This window comes from Pantherophis guttatus, chromosome 4 (assembly GCF_059756535.1).
Source record: "Pantherophis guttatus breed Tessera chromosome 4, ASM5975653v1, whole genome shotgun sequence".
In the NCBI taxonomy this organism is placed as follows: Eukaryota; Metazoa; Chordata; class Lepidosauria; order Squamata; family Colubridae; genus Pantherophis; species Pantherophis guttatus.
Genome location: NC_142066.1, coordinates 123,826,999 through 123,844,174, shown reverse-complemented (window position 1 = coordinate 123,844,174; position 17,176 = coordinate 123,826,999). Strand labels below are relative to the sequence as shown.

Sequence of the window (17,176 nt, the reverse complement as noted above, 5' to 3'; positions counted from 1 at the left end):
TTTTTATTGCTTTGCTGCAAAAAAAACCCTCATGGGTTTTTTGGAAAGTCAGCTGTACAGGCAGCTTGCACAAAGGACAATGGCAGCTTGTATTAGCAATTCACCAGTACTTAATATCAGGCTTATGTGGCAACAAGGATAGGACTAAGCGTGATATGGCCCAATTCTCAGAATTATGAAACTTTCAACAAGGGAGCCATAACATGTACATTGTTGTATCATTTTTCCTTGTTGAACAAAAGACACTTGAGTTAACAGTAGGGTTTCCTGATGCTGTTTGCTTTGCAAATTCCATTGAGTCTGCAAAAACGATAACATACACAGGTAGCTCAAGCAAATCATATAGCAATACTAACTTACAGACATGCTTAATCAATAATACCTGTAATATAAGACATTACATACATTGAGGGTTCAGAAAGAATTTAAGATTCCCCATCATTGGAAGCATCAGAAATGAATATCCCCCAACTTGTCTGCTTTCTTTTCAATAATAATACTGCCTTTTTATATTTTATATTTTTAATCGAAAAAAATAATAAAAAAGACATAATTTAATTTCATGCATTCTAACTTTAAAAAAAATTAAATATCCTTGATTAAATGGTGACCATTCCTGATACCCACCAATATTAAATGTGCATATGTGGACAAAGAAATCATATTTAAATGATATATTGTTGGTATTTTTCACAAGAGAAATTGTCTAGAATGTATAAAAACACTTTGAATTTTTGCTGGAAATGTGAAATACATGAAGGGACACTTTATCATGCTTGGTGGACATAAAGATTTTAAAAAATGGATACAAATACATACATTAATTCATAAGATTTTAAAGGCTAATGTACAATTGAAATCAGAGACTTTACTTTTGGGACTAATGGAAATGTAACTAGAAAAATGTCAAGGAACTTTGCTTTTATGAATGACAACTGCAGAGAGATTACTATACTCAAAAGTGGAAAGGTTCAACAATACCCACAACGGATATATAGTTGACAAATTCACTTCTGATTAGAGAAATAACAGTATATTTATGGCTGACTAAAAACCCCTTATAGACTTTTTGTATAAAATGGTAAAAAATGCATTTATGATCTGTGGTTTTGCTGACTAGAAAAAAAGCGGGATAATAGAAAAGAGTGATTTTGTAATGCCAATAGATAACGTTACTCACTGGCTTCATGTAGATGTTAAAAAACCAGTAGAATTTACCAGCAGATAAATTTAGCATTCTGTTTTTAGGTTAACACAAATATCTCATTTTAATTAAGCATTGTCTGGGATAGCTAATCCACACTATTTTATTTTTTAAAATTTATTTTTATTTGTCAAACATGTACAACATAACAACATAACAAGTGTAGGCAATATAAACATAAACATGTAAATACAAGTAAATGGGGACAGGGACGGTAGGTATGGTGGTGCGCTTATGCACGCCCCCTTTATGGACCTCTTAAGAAGGGAGTGAGGTCCAGTTTGAAGTTGAAACTGTGAGGGTTCGACGCTGTAACAAAGGAATCAGGTAGAGTATTCCAGGCATTGACCACTCTGTTGCTGAAATCGTATTTCATGCAATCGAGTTTGAAGCAATTTACCTTGAGTTTGTATCAATTGTTTGCCTGTGTACTATTGTGGTTGAAACTGAGGAAGTCATTGACAGGCAAGACATTGTAGCAGACAATTTTGTGTACTATGTTGAAATCAGACTGCAGGCAGCGCAATTCCAGATTGTCCAAGCCCAAAATTTTAATCCTGGTGGCATAGGGAATTCTATTGTGAGTAGAGGAGTGGAGTACTCTTCTCATGAAATACCTCTGAATCCACTCAATCATTTCCAAAATACAGTGTGGGTTCTAGGCAGACGACCAATTCCAGGTATTCAAGAATTGGTCTGGCAAAGGTTTTCAAAAGGCATACAATAGCAATACAATAATACTGGAGAAGAAACTTCACAAAATTACGTTAACAACTATTAGTGCCTTTTTGGCAATACTGTTACAATGAGCTCTGGGGCTTAAATCATTTGAGATGAGTCAAATGATCTAAATCCTTGACAAAGTGAGGGTCGTCTATAAGATTGCTTCCGCCCAATTTGTATTTGGTGTTCTGATTTTTATTGCCAATGTGTAGGACAGAGCATTTATTAGTTGAAATTAGGAGTTGCCAATTACACGACCATTCTGACCATTACATTCTGACACATAGTCAAGGTCGCTTTGTAGGGCAGCACATTGTCAGTGGTATTAAATAATTTTACATCATCGGTGAAAAGGACACAGCTGCTTATAATATGATCACATAGGTCATTAATGTAAAGCAGAAGGAGTGTGGGCCCTAAAACGTTGCCTTAGGGGACTCCGCTGTTAACTGGTACCGGATTTGATAGGGCCCTCCCTATTTTGACTATTTGTTGCTTGTTTGACAGGAACGCAGCTATCCACTTGTGCAGGGATCTGGAGATGCCGTAAGAACTTAATTTTAACAGTAGTTTGTTGTGCACCACTGAATCAAAGGCTTTACAAAAAATTATGTAAATTGCATCAATTGCTTTACCCTGGTCAAGATGTGTGGTCCAAATATTTCTGCAGTATAGAAGTTGCAGAGTGCAGGGAAATTTTTTCTTGAAACCAAACTGCTTGTTGGAAAGCAAGTTGTTTATTTCTAAGTGGAGGGTAATGGATTGATTTATAATTGATTCCATGACTTTACAGGTGGTGCAACACAGTGTGATCAGTCTACTAGACTAGGCTCTCCCTTTTTAAAAATAGGTATGACCGTGGCTAATGACCATAAATCAGACAAGGAGCTGGTTCTGAAAGATACCCTCCAGATTACACTTAGAATTGCACATATTTGCACTTAGAAGTTAAAATCTTGTACTAGAAGCCCTGCAATACTAGATAAAATACAGAAGTAGCTGACATCAGCACGGGGTGCAGTATCATCAGTATATTCCCTACATACTGATGCAATGTTATCAAGGTCCTTTTCCAGTGGATGGACAATGTGAAGTTCTAGACGGAGAAGAGGCTTCAGCTCAACCCAAATGAGACTGGGTGCTTGTAGGTTTTAAGATCCTCTCAGCTACAGGATTTTCCATCTTCAACTCTGAGAGTGCACTTTTCCAGTCAGACTTGGTGTCCAGTTAAAAAGTGCTCCTGCTTTCTTGGTTCCTGCTTTAAGAGGAGGTGCCAAGGGGCCACATCTGCCACATTTTGCATAGTAATTACACATATTTTTAGATAGTTTATTGATGGTGACTTAAATATCTGAAAAAGCCATTATTTTCAAAGAAATGTATACAATTATTAAACTTATCCAATTATATTACAAGCTTTTTTTCTGGTTGTCCAAACAAGTGTGTAGTGTGGATGACAATCCCTAAAGAAGTGTTCTTTTTAGTCCTTTAAATCAGACATGAAGATAAGTGCAGACCATTATTTTAGGAAAAAGTAAACTGCTGTGCATATATTTCACTGTTGGAAGAAACATCCTTCTGGGTTCTGCTCCAAGTGGGGAAAACAGACACTGGAAACATGGAGACTGCTTGGAAAGATGGTTTAATGGTGGACAGGATCACATGGCTTGAGTTCCTGAACAGAAAAGGGCTGATACAGTAAAATCCTCGGGTTTTTATGCTCTCTCTGGCTCTGCATTCCTTGGGGCCACGAAAGAGTATCCTGATTGGTTGTCAGACTCCCAGGGGGTGGGGGTCTTGCTGGCTGATGCAATCTTCCCAGGTGCCATGTGGTGAGCCTCGTCTAGATGGGTCCCATTGTGTTAGTTTCTGTTGCTATTGTGTAGAGGGCTAATCCTTGTTGGATCTTTGGCAATTCCTACTATGGCTCTGCCTGAAGGAGGTAGATCTTTGTTATGTAGAATAGACTGGCCCAGGCCTTAATGGCCCATTGACAAAGGGTGGGGCAGGAAGATGGGAGCTGCTTCAAAACATGCTTATCCCAGGGAAATATAATATTCTGCCTTTTTCATATTTCCTAAAATATTTCACTCTTCCAGGAGAGGGGTGGGTGCTAACTTCCTACATCACTTTGAAAATTTATTACTTTTAAATTAAATTCACTGAATGTATGTATATACTAGTTGATCCTATGGAGATTCTTTTCTCTTTTTTGTCTGCCCTACTATCATTTAATTCTAAAGTTTGTTTACAGTTGTGCTTGGATTTTTAATATTACATCTATGAAGCTGGGTTTTGCCAGCTGATATTCGTGGCTTGTTTTCCACTATTAGAAAGTTTTGCATAAGATTTAGAGCGCTCAAGAATAATATATAGCAACCTTTTCTGCAGAAGTAAACATCGCTATCCAGTTAATCATGTCTCTATCATTTATGAACAAATATTAACCAAAACTTTAGTGTTCCACTTTTTAAAACGACATTACATTGCCCAGTTCCCCACATATCTGATAAAAATAACTATTAATCTACTAAAAATTGCAGAGAAAAAAACCTTCAAAAATTAAAAGGAGGGAAACAAGTTGAAAGAAAAAAGAAACTACCATGTTGTGTCTGCAATTTTACAAGCTACCTAAAAAAATCCCATTTGTAATCAGCAGTTAAAGTCCACAATAGTGTACATGCTGGATAAAATATGTGTATGATTCCTCTAACAATAAATCAACTGTCAGCTTGGATAACCACATTCTCAGAAGCTGTTTTAAAAAATGATTCAGCACTCCAACATTATTGGAAAGTCTGTTACTTCCCAAAAAAGAGTAAAATTAGGAAGTATAATTTGAAGAATCATAGTTTAATAAAAGTTTTGGGATTAGAAAGAAAATCTACTAGTAGGCAAATAGACTCAAACTGAAACCCTGGCAGACAGTATTGCAGATTAAACAATATTGCAAGAATTCACCTCAACAGGAAATACTTCTTCATCTAATAAACTGGGATAAAAAAAATGATGAAGAAAAAGAAGAAATATGATCAAGAACATTGAGCTAATTGTTTCCCCAAAGTTAATTTAAGACCTTACTCTACATAAAATTATCACAGACCCAACCTGAAAATTTGTGCAATATGTTTATTTTATTTATTTACTTATCAGATTAATAAAGCCATCCAGCTCACGAAAGGCGATTCAGAATGACAGATAAATAGATAACCCCAAAACTACCAAAAAAGCGAGTATGTGTAAAAAAGCACAATAATAAATATCCTAAAAATCAAAACACATCAATAAATGCAACCATAAATGGAGCATCAATAAATGAAAGAAGAATCAAAATATCTCCTTCAACAATATAGCTCTTGAGACAAGTTGATGGGAACCTAGGCCTTGTAACATATATTATACAAAAGACTGCACAAGAACTATCTCTGATACAAATATGCTCTTAGATACTGCTGAAAAAATATAGTTTAAGATCTACACATCAAGGGTCTTGACATTTCTCTTTGCGTTGAATGAAACAAATACGTTGAATGAAACAAATATGTGCCCTGATATATATCTAGAATTTTTGTGTTCTGTTTCTGGCTGAAACACTGCTGGTGATACAATTGTGCATGTGGTGCTTTCAGAAGGTATACTTATAACCTCTGTAATGGACAAGTCATTTTACATCCGAAGATCCTGACTACTGGTACAATAGCACTACTGTTCTAACTAAACCCTTCAACCAGCTTTTGCCCATATTTCCTCTAAAATTGTGGAGGGGTTATTTGCCTGAACCTAAGAGAAGTATGTTTTCCTTGGCATAAATCTACTTACATCAATGAAACAATTTCCTTATGGAAGAAAATATTTAACAAACTGAATCGAGACTGTATTTTAGTACAAGACATCAGAGTTGTATGTGTATTTACTTTCAAAGTAATTTCAAAGTAATTAGCAAAATTTCAAAAAACAATACAACTCACTATAAACAAGTCTCCCATCCAATATTTTATATACATATACATATGTATGTATGTATGTATATATATATATATATATATATATATATATATATATATATATATATATAAATAAAGATAGATATAAAGATAGATAGATAGATAGATAGATAGATAGATAGATAGATATAAATAGATAACCAGACTAAATAAGGACAAAAGCATCAAGTAAATCATACTAAGACAGAAAGAATAATTATTTGTTTTTCTACCACACAAATGGTAGAATTCTTAGTCTTAACTAAGATATGCATATAAACATTCATGCTTTTCATTTAACTAGCAACTGCCACTTTTAAAAAACAAACAAAATATTAAATTTATTTCAAAATATTTTTTTTAAAGTCTAGAATATCAGTTCCAATCCAAGCATTAATTTCATTTACATTTGTTAGTACATAATCTAACATATCTTTCTGTGTTGCAAGATCATTATCATATGCTGGCTTAATTTAGAGTAATTCTTTTACAATAGCCATCAATCAATGTCTTTATAGAGAAATAAATTATACGAAAAAGAATAATATTTATTTTTTAATTTATTTTCAATCCAATTATGTTATGCCCAAGCAGTTAATGATTTCAATTGAATTGTGACTCAGTTGAAATCCTTTAAGTGTTAAAAGCATAGTAATCACCAGTAATTGGTCACAATTCGTATCTTCTAATTTTAAATGAAGAAATTCTTCAAAAATTGCTAAATCAGGAATTTATTAACAATTAAGAAAGGTAAATATATTTGAATAAACTTTGAATGGTTAGTCTGTTATTATCTTTTTTTCAACCGCCATTTCTCAAAGTAAAGTACATGAAAAAAATTATATCTTGTGCAGCCTGATTTTTGTTAATCCAAAACTGCTTACTACAGATGAAGCTTTGGAATCCTACCCCATAAATATATATACAGTGTATGACTTTGATGTGTATGTATGTTTATAAATTTCTGCCAAAAACTACATTCTCACAATAAAGCATGGTCAGAACAAACATAATTAACATAGGTTGAAATTAATCTATCTATATATTAAAATTAAATGCCTATAAATAGTCTCATTTATAAATAAATTAACCTCCATCTGAATATATCAAATGTTATATTTTGCTCACAAACAAACTGTTCTCACAGACGAACAGGATGGAGATGGGGGGAAAAGGAAGGGCAGGGATAAAAGTGCTTGGAGAAAGACAAAAGGCAGATCCTACTTCCCTCCCCTCAAGAGATGATGGTCCTTAGAAATACCTCTTTTTTTTTGAGCAGTGATGTCTGCAGCCAGTTATACATCCTCCCATCAATATATTTTCAATGTTTGTTTCTTTTGAAGAGTTTTTGCTGTCAGAGAATGTACGATTATGTCCTCAAATTCACAGGGGGAGAGGACCTATTAGGTAGACTTTTTTAAAAAAATACCTTACTTATTTTATAGGAAGAAGAAGAATTTAAATTCAGAGGCATTTTTTTTCTCCAAGGATTATCTGGTTAAAAATAATGATAATTAATAAAAGCTGCTTCAAGTCAGACAGAACCTCCTAAAGTCTATTATATTATTAAAAAACATCAGGAGTAAAGATCTTAATGGGCCATTTCGTTGTTTCTTTGATATTTTTTATTCCGCCTGTATTATTTTCATAAATAAGATGGCAAGCATTCTTAATATTCCTTTCTGCTCCTTTTTTTGTCACAACAACAAACCTGTAAGGTGGGGGGTGGGCTGAAAGAGATGACGAGCCCAAAACCTGTCTTGAAACTGTAACAATGCATTCTTGAACATAAAGAGAACATTAATTAACAGTTGTTTTTTAAAGAGCAAAATCTCTGGTTGGAAAAAAACTTGGAGAAGAAAGAAATTAATTCCAAACAAATTTAATGAAGTCTAACCAATTTGGTTAATTGCTTGCCCTGTTTTGGTATCTTAACTAGTTCCCATATTTTTCTCCAGTGTTGGGAAAGAATAGAGTTTTTGAATATATAGATCCTGCACTATATTTTCGTATGCTTTCTGCCATTAGCTGCAATCAGTTCAAGGGTTACATCGTTCACAAAAAAAGATTTTTAAGGGCTGCATCCTGAAACAAAAAAAGAATTTTCAGACACCAACATGGATTCTGAGCCAACATTCATGGCACTGCAATGAAGGAAGTTTTCTTTCTTTTTCTATTAAAAATGGATCATAAGTCCTTCTTAGAAATGATAAAAGATTTCCAACTCTAATGGGCTTCTTTGTAAGAAAGGCACAGTGAACTCATCATTCAGACAAGAAGAAACATTGGAAATGTTGTTAAGTCATTTTTCTCTAGTCTCAACAGGAAGTTCTAGCTAGTTGGATCAAAATTTGTCAGAATTATATGCATGCTGATGTGGTAGGGATGCTTTGGATCTTAGTTTTTATAAAGAATAAACAACTTTTCCTGATCTCCTATTTGTCAGCTGACAGACACTGGGAAGAAAAAGAATAAACAAGAGTAAGAATAGGAGAAAAGAATGGCCTCTTGATGTGAAGCTCCTGATGCAAAACACAACTCTTGAAATATTTAAAGTTCTATGGTAACTCTAGATTATTTGCCAGACATGGCATGAAAGATGTCTAATTTTTCTAAGTTACTGCATGCCATTCCTCTGGATATATGCCCAGGATCTGTAATTAAGATTTAGTATAGCTTGGCTTCATTTTTAAGCATACATCTGGAAATAAAGCCACAGATGCTGAAAAGGTTCCTGCTGATAAAAAGAACAACAAAGGTCTTCCTGGCAACACCACCATGTCTGAGGTCTGCTTGGAGTCTTTTTCCTAGTTTTTATTCAGTTCATCTTTCAGTTTTTACATACACATAATGCTGAAACTAAGCCAGGGCTTTACAACTTAACCTAGGATCATTTGAAGTTATTACACCAACAACAGCTTATTTCTAAAATTTATTGATTGCCCTATAATAAATTGCTTTTAAAAAGATACAAGATGATACATAGGAACATAGATACAACTCAGTCCAAGAAGAAATTGTGTTTGGGAGAGTTACTGGCAGACCTACTACCTGTCAGTGCCTCCTTAAACAATCTGCATCATTTCTTAAATATACAGAATAACTGCATACTGCTGAAAAAATATATGTTCAACACTGGAGTTGCATTGTATTTCCACCTCCTTAGTACTTCCTTAAATCAAACACACATTTTCTTAGAACTTATACACAACCATTGTGACTTCTTTTGAAAAATATTCAACCTATAGGAAACAATGTACTGCTTACCACCACCTTCCTATCAATATTTGCACTTATTAAAATCTTCCCATCTATTTTACCATCTGTATTATAATTCAATAGTATTAAATACATACACTCATCCTTTTGTTCTATTTTGATACAATAATGTATAACTGGTAATTAGTGACTTTTTTATCCCGTCAATCACAACTACACTAATCTTTAATAGATTAATTTTCAGATCCATACTCTTATTGTATCACAGAATCTATCCATTGTTCACTTCAGAACAACCACTGTCAACCAACCACACTGAATTGCTGGTTGAGAAAAGCACACAAATCTTCTCATGTTTATTCAATTCACCTGTAACACTACATTAATTCCTTACACAGTTGTCCATATTTACACAGATTCTGTGGTGGTGCAGTATAGCAGGCTAGCTCTGCAACTGCCAGCAGTTTGATCCTGACTGGCTCAAGGTTGACTCAATCTTCCATCTTTCCGAGGTCGGTAAAACCCAGATTGTTGGGAGCATTGTGCTGACTCTGTAAACTGCTTAAAAAGGGCTGTAAAACACTAAGAAGCAGTATATATGAAAGTGCTATTGCTATATTAAATAATTAAGGAAAATGCACATCCTTGCTTTACTCGCTGCTTAATATTGCTTCAACAGTTCTGTAAAATTATCATCATCATTTGAATCATCATTATCATTCATATAAATCAAAGAAACTTCAAAAAATAATCCATTATAACAGGAAAATAATTAAGACTAAAACCAAGCAAAATAAAATTTAAAATTTTCACAAATAAATTATTTAAATTTCAAACATTGAATATATTTGTTGTACCTAAATGGAAATGAAATAAATGTGAACAAGTTAACTTTAAAACCAATTTTATGTATCTGGAATTACAGGTGAAATTGTTTTAAGAAATGTCCTCCAAGTGCTTGTTTCAAATATTTTTTTCAATATTTATATACGTGTTGTTCAAAAAAATATGATTCATAGATGATCTAATTATGATACAATTATTCTATGCACTCTCATTTTTCTCCACAGAGTAACTGGCATCTGAAGGAAACTGTTACAGTAGCCCAAAGGATAAAATGTGTAAAGGTCACAGTTATATCAGCTACAATTAAAGAATCAATTCCCAAAGGTTTGAATGCATGTAATCAGCTGGAACTCTCTTTATGCAATGTTTATTATGCTTTTTAAAAATAGCTTTGTGAGTAAAACAGATGATCCACTGAATTTAAAGTTACAGTATGGCAAATCCAAAATACCCATAAAACGAAAGCAATATCCAATCCATATATTTAATGGATTACGATTGGCAGCAAAATTGATAAAAGTCAAATAAAGCAACTACATCTTAAACATCCATTTTAAAAAGAAAATGTAGATTGTCCCTCAAAATGAAGTTTGTTTGAATGCCAAATGCCCTATCTTTTATTTAAAAAATAATATTCTAATGTTCTTAGCATTATTCTGATTACTACAGATAATTCAAGTTTAACATCTATAGAATTATTCCATTTCTACACCAAATAGCATAATTTCATTCTTAAATTATTAGTTTCGGAAATATAGTAGAAGATGACTAAGGTATTAATTTTTCTAGGAATACATAACTACTTTCACTAGGATACTGGGTAAGAAAACAAAAACCGTTTGGTTAAGCAATTCAAGATTTTTTCACAATTGTCCAATCCAAAATTATAGAAGTGTTTGCTAAGAAACTGTAAACAGAAAATGAACACATTTGGGTTTATACAAAACTAAAATTGACTGTTCCGTTATTGTAGTTAAGTGGTCAATTCTCCTGCAGTCCATAAAGTAGAATGCTAAGTGTTTAAATAGGCTATAATTTTTTTCTTCCTTCCTGCAAAAGGTGATTTAGTTGTTACATAAATAAATCTGCCAAGAACACGCTTCAAAACTTCTAAAAGATCTTTTTTATACTTCCTGAGAGGTACACCTGTCCTTGTTTAGATTTCTTTGTTTCCGTTTCTACATTTATTTTCAAACCAGTTTAAAGAGGTATGAAAATATTAATCTAAATGATGATTCATATTTGCAAATGCCCATAGCATTTTAGCAATGCTTCACAGAAATAAAAATAAATGTAAAAGAACAAAGACACTTAAAATAGATACACTAACATCCTGAGCAAATGCCAAAGAAATGAAATCATATGCCTAAATCATTCAGCAATGTTATTCAGTAAGCATTTTCAGACTTCTCTAGCTAATAACTTCAGCTGAAATATTTTAATTAAATGCTTTTTAATATCAGATGAATTAAATTGTGCTAAAGAAACACAAAAGCCTTAATTATAGAAATATTTTAAACTGCATTCAGCAGAAAGATGCATCATTTAATTATATTCTTAAATATGAAATTCGTATTAATTTATTTCCTACTAATAACTTCACTATGTGATATGTAATTAAAGAGAAACATGAGTCATGTTCAACAACTGAAATCTTTCTCTAACTGAATTTAAAAATAAACAAAAAATTATCTTCCTGTCATTATAGCTGTTATGTATCTTCCTCAATCTCCATTCTTCTATCAGAGGCCAGGAAAAAATTTGACAGTTCGGTGCAATATCTTAACTGTTTCTAAATACATGTGTGTGTGCGTGTGTGTGTGTGTGTGTGTGCGTGTGCATATGTGTGCACATTAGTAAAAGAAATACTTTTTTGTTTTGTAACTGTTCTATTTGGTGTATAATTACTTTGTGTTCTACAAGTAGTCTTTGACTTAAAACAGTTCATTTAGTGACTGTTCAAAGTTTTAATGGCCCTGCAAAATAGTTTCTTACACTTATGACCTTTGCGGCATCCCTATGGTCACAGGATCAGAATTAAGATGCTTGGCAACTGAGTCATATTTATGACAGTTGCAGTGTCCCAGGGTCTTGTGACCAGCTTTTGATACCTCCTGACAAGTAAAGTCAGTTGGGAAGCCTGATTCACTTAACAACTGTGCTATTAACTTAACAACTGCAATGATTTATTTAACAGCTGTAGCAAGAAAAATCATAAAATGGGACAAAATTCACTTAATAAATGTCTCATTTAGCAACATAAATTTTGGGCTCAATACTGATCAAAGCTGAGGACTACCTGTACTTTGACACGTAGGAAACTGTGTCTCAGTTTGTGTAATTGTGGGAGACTAAAGGACCTATCTTAACCCAAAGTTCTAAACATGAAAAATAAATAAAATGTTAGAAATCTTCATACCCTGTGTTTAAGAAGTAATAGAAAAACAATTTCTTTTTTTAATTTGATTTATATGCCGCCCTTCTCCGGAGACTCAGGGCGGCTTACAGTGTGTAAAGCAATAGCCTTCATACTTTTGTATATTTATACAAAGTCAGCTTATTGCCCCCACAAACTGGGTCCTCAATTTACCTAATTTTTTAAAATTATTTTTTTTAAAATACAAGGACATTAATATAATGGGAAAAATTATGTAAAGTAACAGCAGATTTCTTTTCAGTGGGATGATATCCATTATATCTCATAAAACTTTCAACCGCTTAGACTAGAATTCTACATAAAAATAAATATAAGTAAATCCCATTGAGGTTGACAAAACTTACAAACACATATGTAAGACATCATTAACTTTTTAATTTGTTCATTTAATTCTAATCATCCAAGGCTTATACTGTATTTCTAAACATTTTAGAAATACATTTTATTTCAGGAGTAATATGTGCAGGATATTTTAAAAAGTCTTGTTTGGACATCTTAAAAGTATTACAGAGTATTAGAAGGGCATTTAATAAGATATTCTGGGTTGTTGTTGCTCACCTACTTGTAACAGGATATATATTTCATTGAAGAACTATATTTCATATGTTGTGGTAAAAAAGAAAAGCAGTTTTCAATTTTCCCTGCTGTTTACGTTACACATCTATGCAATAACATATGTCAAAAGAAAAAAACCCCTCCAATTACTATTTTAATTTTGCAAAAAACTGAAAGTTCCACCATACTGAGCTAAGCCAGTAATATTTTGTACTTTATTTTAGCCATCAATTGTTACCAGCTCAATGACGTAATTGAAAAAGTTATATACCGGTATTCTCAAGATTTTAAAAATATTACAGTATACAAACTTTTTTCACAATAATCAAAATTCTGTACCAAGAAGAGCTGTAATCTTAATAAGTTAATTAAATGCATTTTATGCTTTTTTGAGTCTAATTTCACTCACCAAATGAATACCTTCCCTAAGTAGGGGAATAAAGAATTACAACACATTTACAAAGAATAAAATTCCTATTTGACCATTCAATTTTCCTAATAGTTTTTGGTATTTCAACAAGCACTTCCTAAACCAGGCCTGTAGAAGGGAAGAGAGCAGACTGATAGTTTAAAAATAATTATGGCCCACAAAGGAATAACTGCCTTGTCAATCAGCTAATTGGCAGCTATAACACAGCAGCAGTAATGGAGCTATCAATGAAGGCTGGATAGGTGGGGGCCCTTGCAAATGGGCCTTTCAGGGTGGAAGTAGCAGCAAAAATCTAGGCTGTCAGATCCTTTATTCTGGCAACAACATTTGGTGGCAATAGATTATTTTTCAAAAAATGTAGGGGACCAGGCCTCCTTAGTGGGCCACATGCCGTTAATAGGCCATATATTGTATAGGCCTGTGCTGAACACTTTTAATTCTATCTAAAGGCTAGCTAAAAGCTTAACTCTCCCTCCTTTTCTTTTTAGGACTGCAATCTAACTGAAATAAAATTGGTTAATCACCATTTTGACTTTTGTTCCACAATTACATGCTTGAGTTTTTAGCAACAAGAAAGCATAATCAGATTTACTTTTCTCAAGATTTATATAAGCATGCAAAACGTATTTAATTTTCATATAATTTAATTTTCATAGCAGCACCAAGAAATTAAAACTTCAGAAATAATAAAGGTAAAGGTAAAGGTTCCCCTCGCACATATGTACTAGTTGTTCCCAACTCTAGGGGGTGGTACTCATCTCTGTTTCAAAGCCGAAGAGCCAGCCCTGTCCGAAGACGTCTCCGTGGTCATGTGCATGACTAAACACCAAAGGTGCACCAAATGCTGTTACCTTCCCACCAAAGGTGGTCCCTATTTTTCTACATGCATTTTTTATGTACTTTCAAACTGCTAGATTGGCAGAAGCTGGGACAAGTAGCTCACTCTGTTATGCAGCACTAGGGATTCAAACCGCTGAACTGCCGACCTTTCAATCAACAAGCTCAGCGTCTTAGCCACTGAGCTATCACATCCCTTTTCAGAACAAATAACCCACATGTAAAATTTTCATGGTGATACAACTAATGAAAATTAAGGCAAGGGAAACATTGAGCTTCCTAAAATAACTTTTCAAGGAAGGAATTAAACTATTCCACATTTTTATATAACAGAGTGTGCATTACATATACACATGATGATGATGATGATGATGATGATGATGATGATACAGAGATTAACAGTGCCTTGTTCCAAAATAGGTGTTTGAGCTTTTTCAGTTCTTTATTTTAAAAAGGGCAGTTCTCTTATTAGATGTGACCAACTAGTTGCATTTTCTTTTTTTTTTTATCACTTTCCAATTTTAAATTTTATGTATTTATATCAGATTGATTTTATTTTATCCATTTTGAAAATTAATGTCTTTTACTAGTCATCTTTGCTTTTACCATCTCAGGGCGCTGAGTTTTTTTTCAGTTCCCTTTGTGTGGAAATCCACCACACTGTCCAACAGGTGTGAGCATAGGAAGATTCCTTCAGCTGCACCTCATTTCCACTTTCTGACTATTTTATCTCAATAGCTGAACCAAAGTGGCTTCTGAGTTTCCTAGAAGCCCTCTGCTTCAAAAAGACAAATAGTGATTTGTTTATTTCAAAGGAAATTGAGGCCAGTCAGTGATGACAGATTTATTAGTTATGTGAACATCTCTCTCTCACACACACACGGTCATGCTGGGCTAGATTCTAAGCAGAAATTACTAAAATCCAATCATTCTCGTTCAGAATTTTACAGCACCATAATACTATGAATGCTGAAAATAAGCCTTTAAGTTATCCTTTTATAATTGTGTCTATTTCACATATCATTGAATATTATATTAAGTTAGTATGGTTTAGCTAAAAACTGACAATGAGCAACTGTGATCATTTTAGGGATTAAAATGCTCAAGGTAATTTGAAAATTCAAATTATAAGGATATAAGGAACATGTTTAGTTTATAGTCTATTAAAATGTTAATAGACTATAGCAATAATTCCTATTGCTTACAGAATTGTGAAGGAGATTGTTACAAAGGGGCAATCTATTAATCATGATATAAAAATTCATGGATAAGTCGAACACTGTGGCTGATTAGACTTAAACTACAAAATAAAAAAGAGCAGACCCAGCTGTTCTTAAACATAAAATGAAGGTATATTATAATAAGACAGCACAAGTCTTTTTAGTGAAGAAAATCTAGTTTTATACAACTAGCACAGCCTGCCAGTAAGCAGAAAGCATAATGACTATTTTAATAGCCGTATCACTGGAAAAAGGCAAAGGAATCACAGCCGCATCAGCAAGTTTGGCTAACTGCTGATTTTCCATTATATATGAAAGATTTGATTGCAGCAAGCAGTGAAATCCAACCAGGAAATAATCTTTGATCCAGATTAATTTTGATTTAAAATCCAATGTCTCAGCCAAACATCTGTAAAACTGGTCACTTGGAAAATATATGTTACTTTCATCAGAATAAAAAAAAATAGTCTTGCCTCATATCTATAGACAGAATTAATTGAATAATATCAGTATCTTACACAGATAGAAATCCATACTAGACTTAACATTCAAATATATTTCTGCCTTCAACTCAACATTTATTCTTGGTAACTGCCTGTCCCTGCAGTTTTCCAGGATATGTTTCCAGGTTTGCCATTGCCTTCTTTCAGGGGCTAAGGGAGAATGAGCCGCCCAAGGTTACTTAGCTGACTGTGCTGAAGCAGACTTAGAACTCAGGTTTTTCTACTTTTTGTGATTCATTAAAGACTGGTCAGGTAACAATAATAATGAACAATCTAAGGATCTTGAACAGCAGGGTTGCAATCCCGCCCTTTCAAGTTGGAACTAGTTTGGCGGTGGTGGTGTTTTAACAAAAAAAAACTCTGCTGGTAATCAGACCATTTTCAAAACATTTATTAAACTTTACTTTATTAGGACAGGCCAAATAACAGAAAAATCTGCAAGTGACCGATATACCAGTTAGATACAAACAACCAGATCCACATAAGAAGAGTTCAATACGCTGTTTTATTGTTCAAGTCTATAGATAGGAATCTTTTCAGAATGGCGATTTGCAGCTAGGTAAGTCTCGATAGGGTTCAACGGTATTCAAGGGGAGAATCAGAATTCCTCCTCTTATGCACACATAGGATTTCCAGACTAATTTCCCATTTCTTAGGCCTCCGTCTCTCTCTAACATCACCTAAGGTTGTGATCTTGATTTTCATTTGAATTTTGTTAACAGCATTTTTTGTGATTCAGCTAGCTTCTGCTTTTCTATTTGGAGACTAAATTTGAGAAGTAGATGCTCAGTTCAATAAACAATCATAGTCATTTACTCTAAATTCAGCAATGAAATTTAAAATCTTAGGAACTCTGCACTGTGATTGTAGACAATCACAATAGCAGCTAGAGGCTATCAAATGTGCTGAATTAGTTTATGGGCCAGGCTAAAAGTATCTGACATAAATATGGTATTGTTTCAGCTTGTCTGATTTCTTAAAGATAAGATAAAAAAATTGGCCAAAGCTGCTGCTTGTAATTTTGGCAGAGACCTTTTCCATTCATTAGAATATAAATATTTAAGTAATTACTTAAATTCTCATACATGTTTTAATATAATTTTCTCAATAGTTTAATATAAAAAACTGAATACAAACAATATCGCAAAAAACAATATTTCAATGGCATGGTCTTTCAGATATTGCTGGACATTTATTATTTCCTGTTAATTTATTCTAA

General features: G+C 33.3%; 1 protein-coding gene and 1 long non-coding RNA gene across 4 annotated transcripts in view; one reads left to right on the top strand and one right to left on the bottom strand.

Moving 5' to 3' along the window:
- LOC148114337 (uncharacterized) overlaps nucleotides 1-17,176 on the top strand; it is a 133,781-nt gene that overhangs the window by 57,366 nt on the left and 59,239 nt on the right. The window contains exon 3 of one of the 2 annotated variants that reach the window (XR_015734035.1): nucleotides 10,200-11,677. The exons of the other annotated variant lie outside the window; for it this stretch is intronic. This is a non-coding gene — a long non-coding RNA (uncharacterized LOC148114337). Of the gene's footprint in view, nucleotides 1-10,199; nucleotides 11,678-17,176 lie in introns of those variants that run through there. 2 annotated transcript variants of the gene reach the window in all.
- The window catches only part of MEOX2 (mesenchyme homeobox 2), a 57,614-nt gene that overhangs the window by 30,694 nt on the left and 9,744 nt on the right, over nucleotides 1-17,176 (bottom strand). The window lies entirely within an intron of this gene.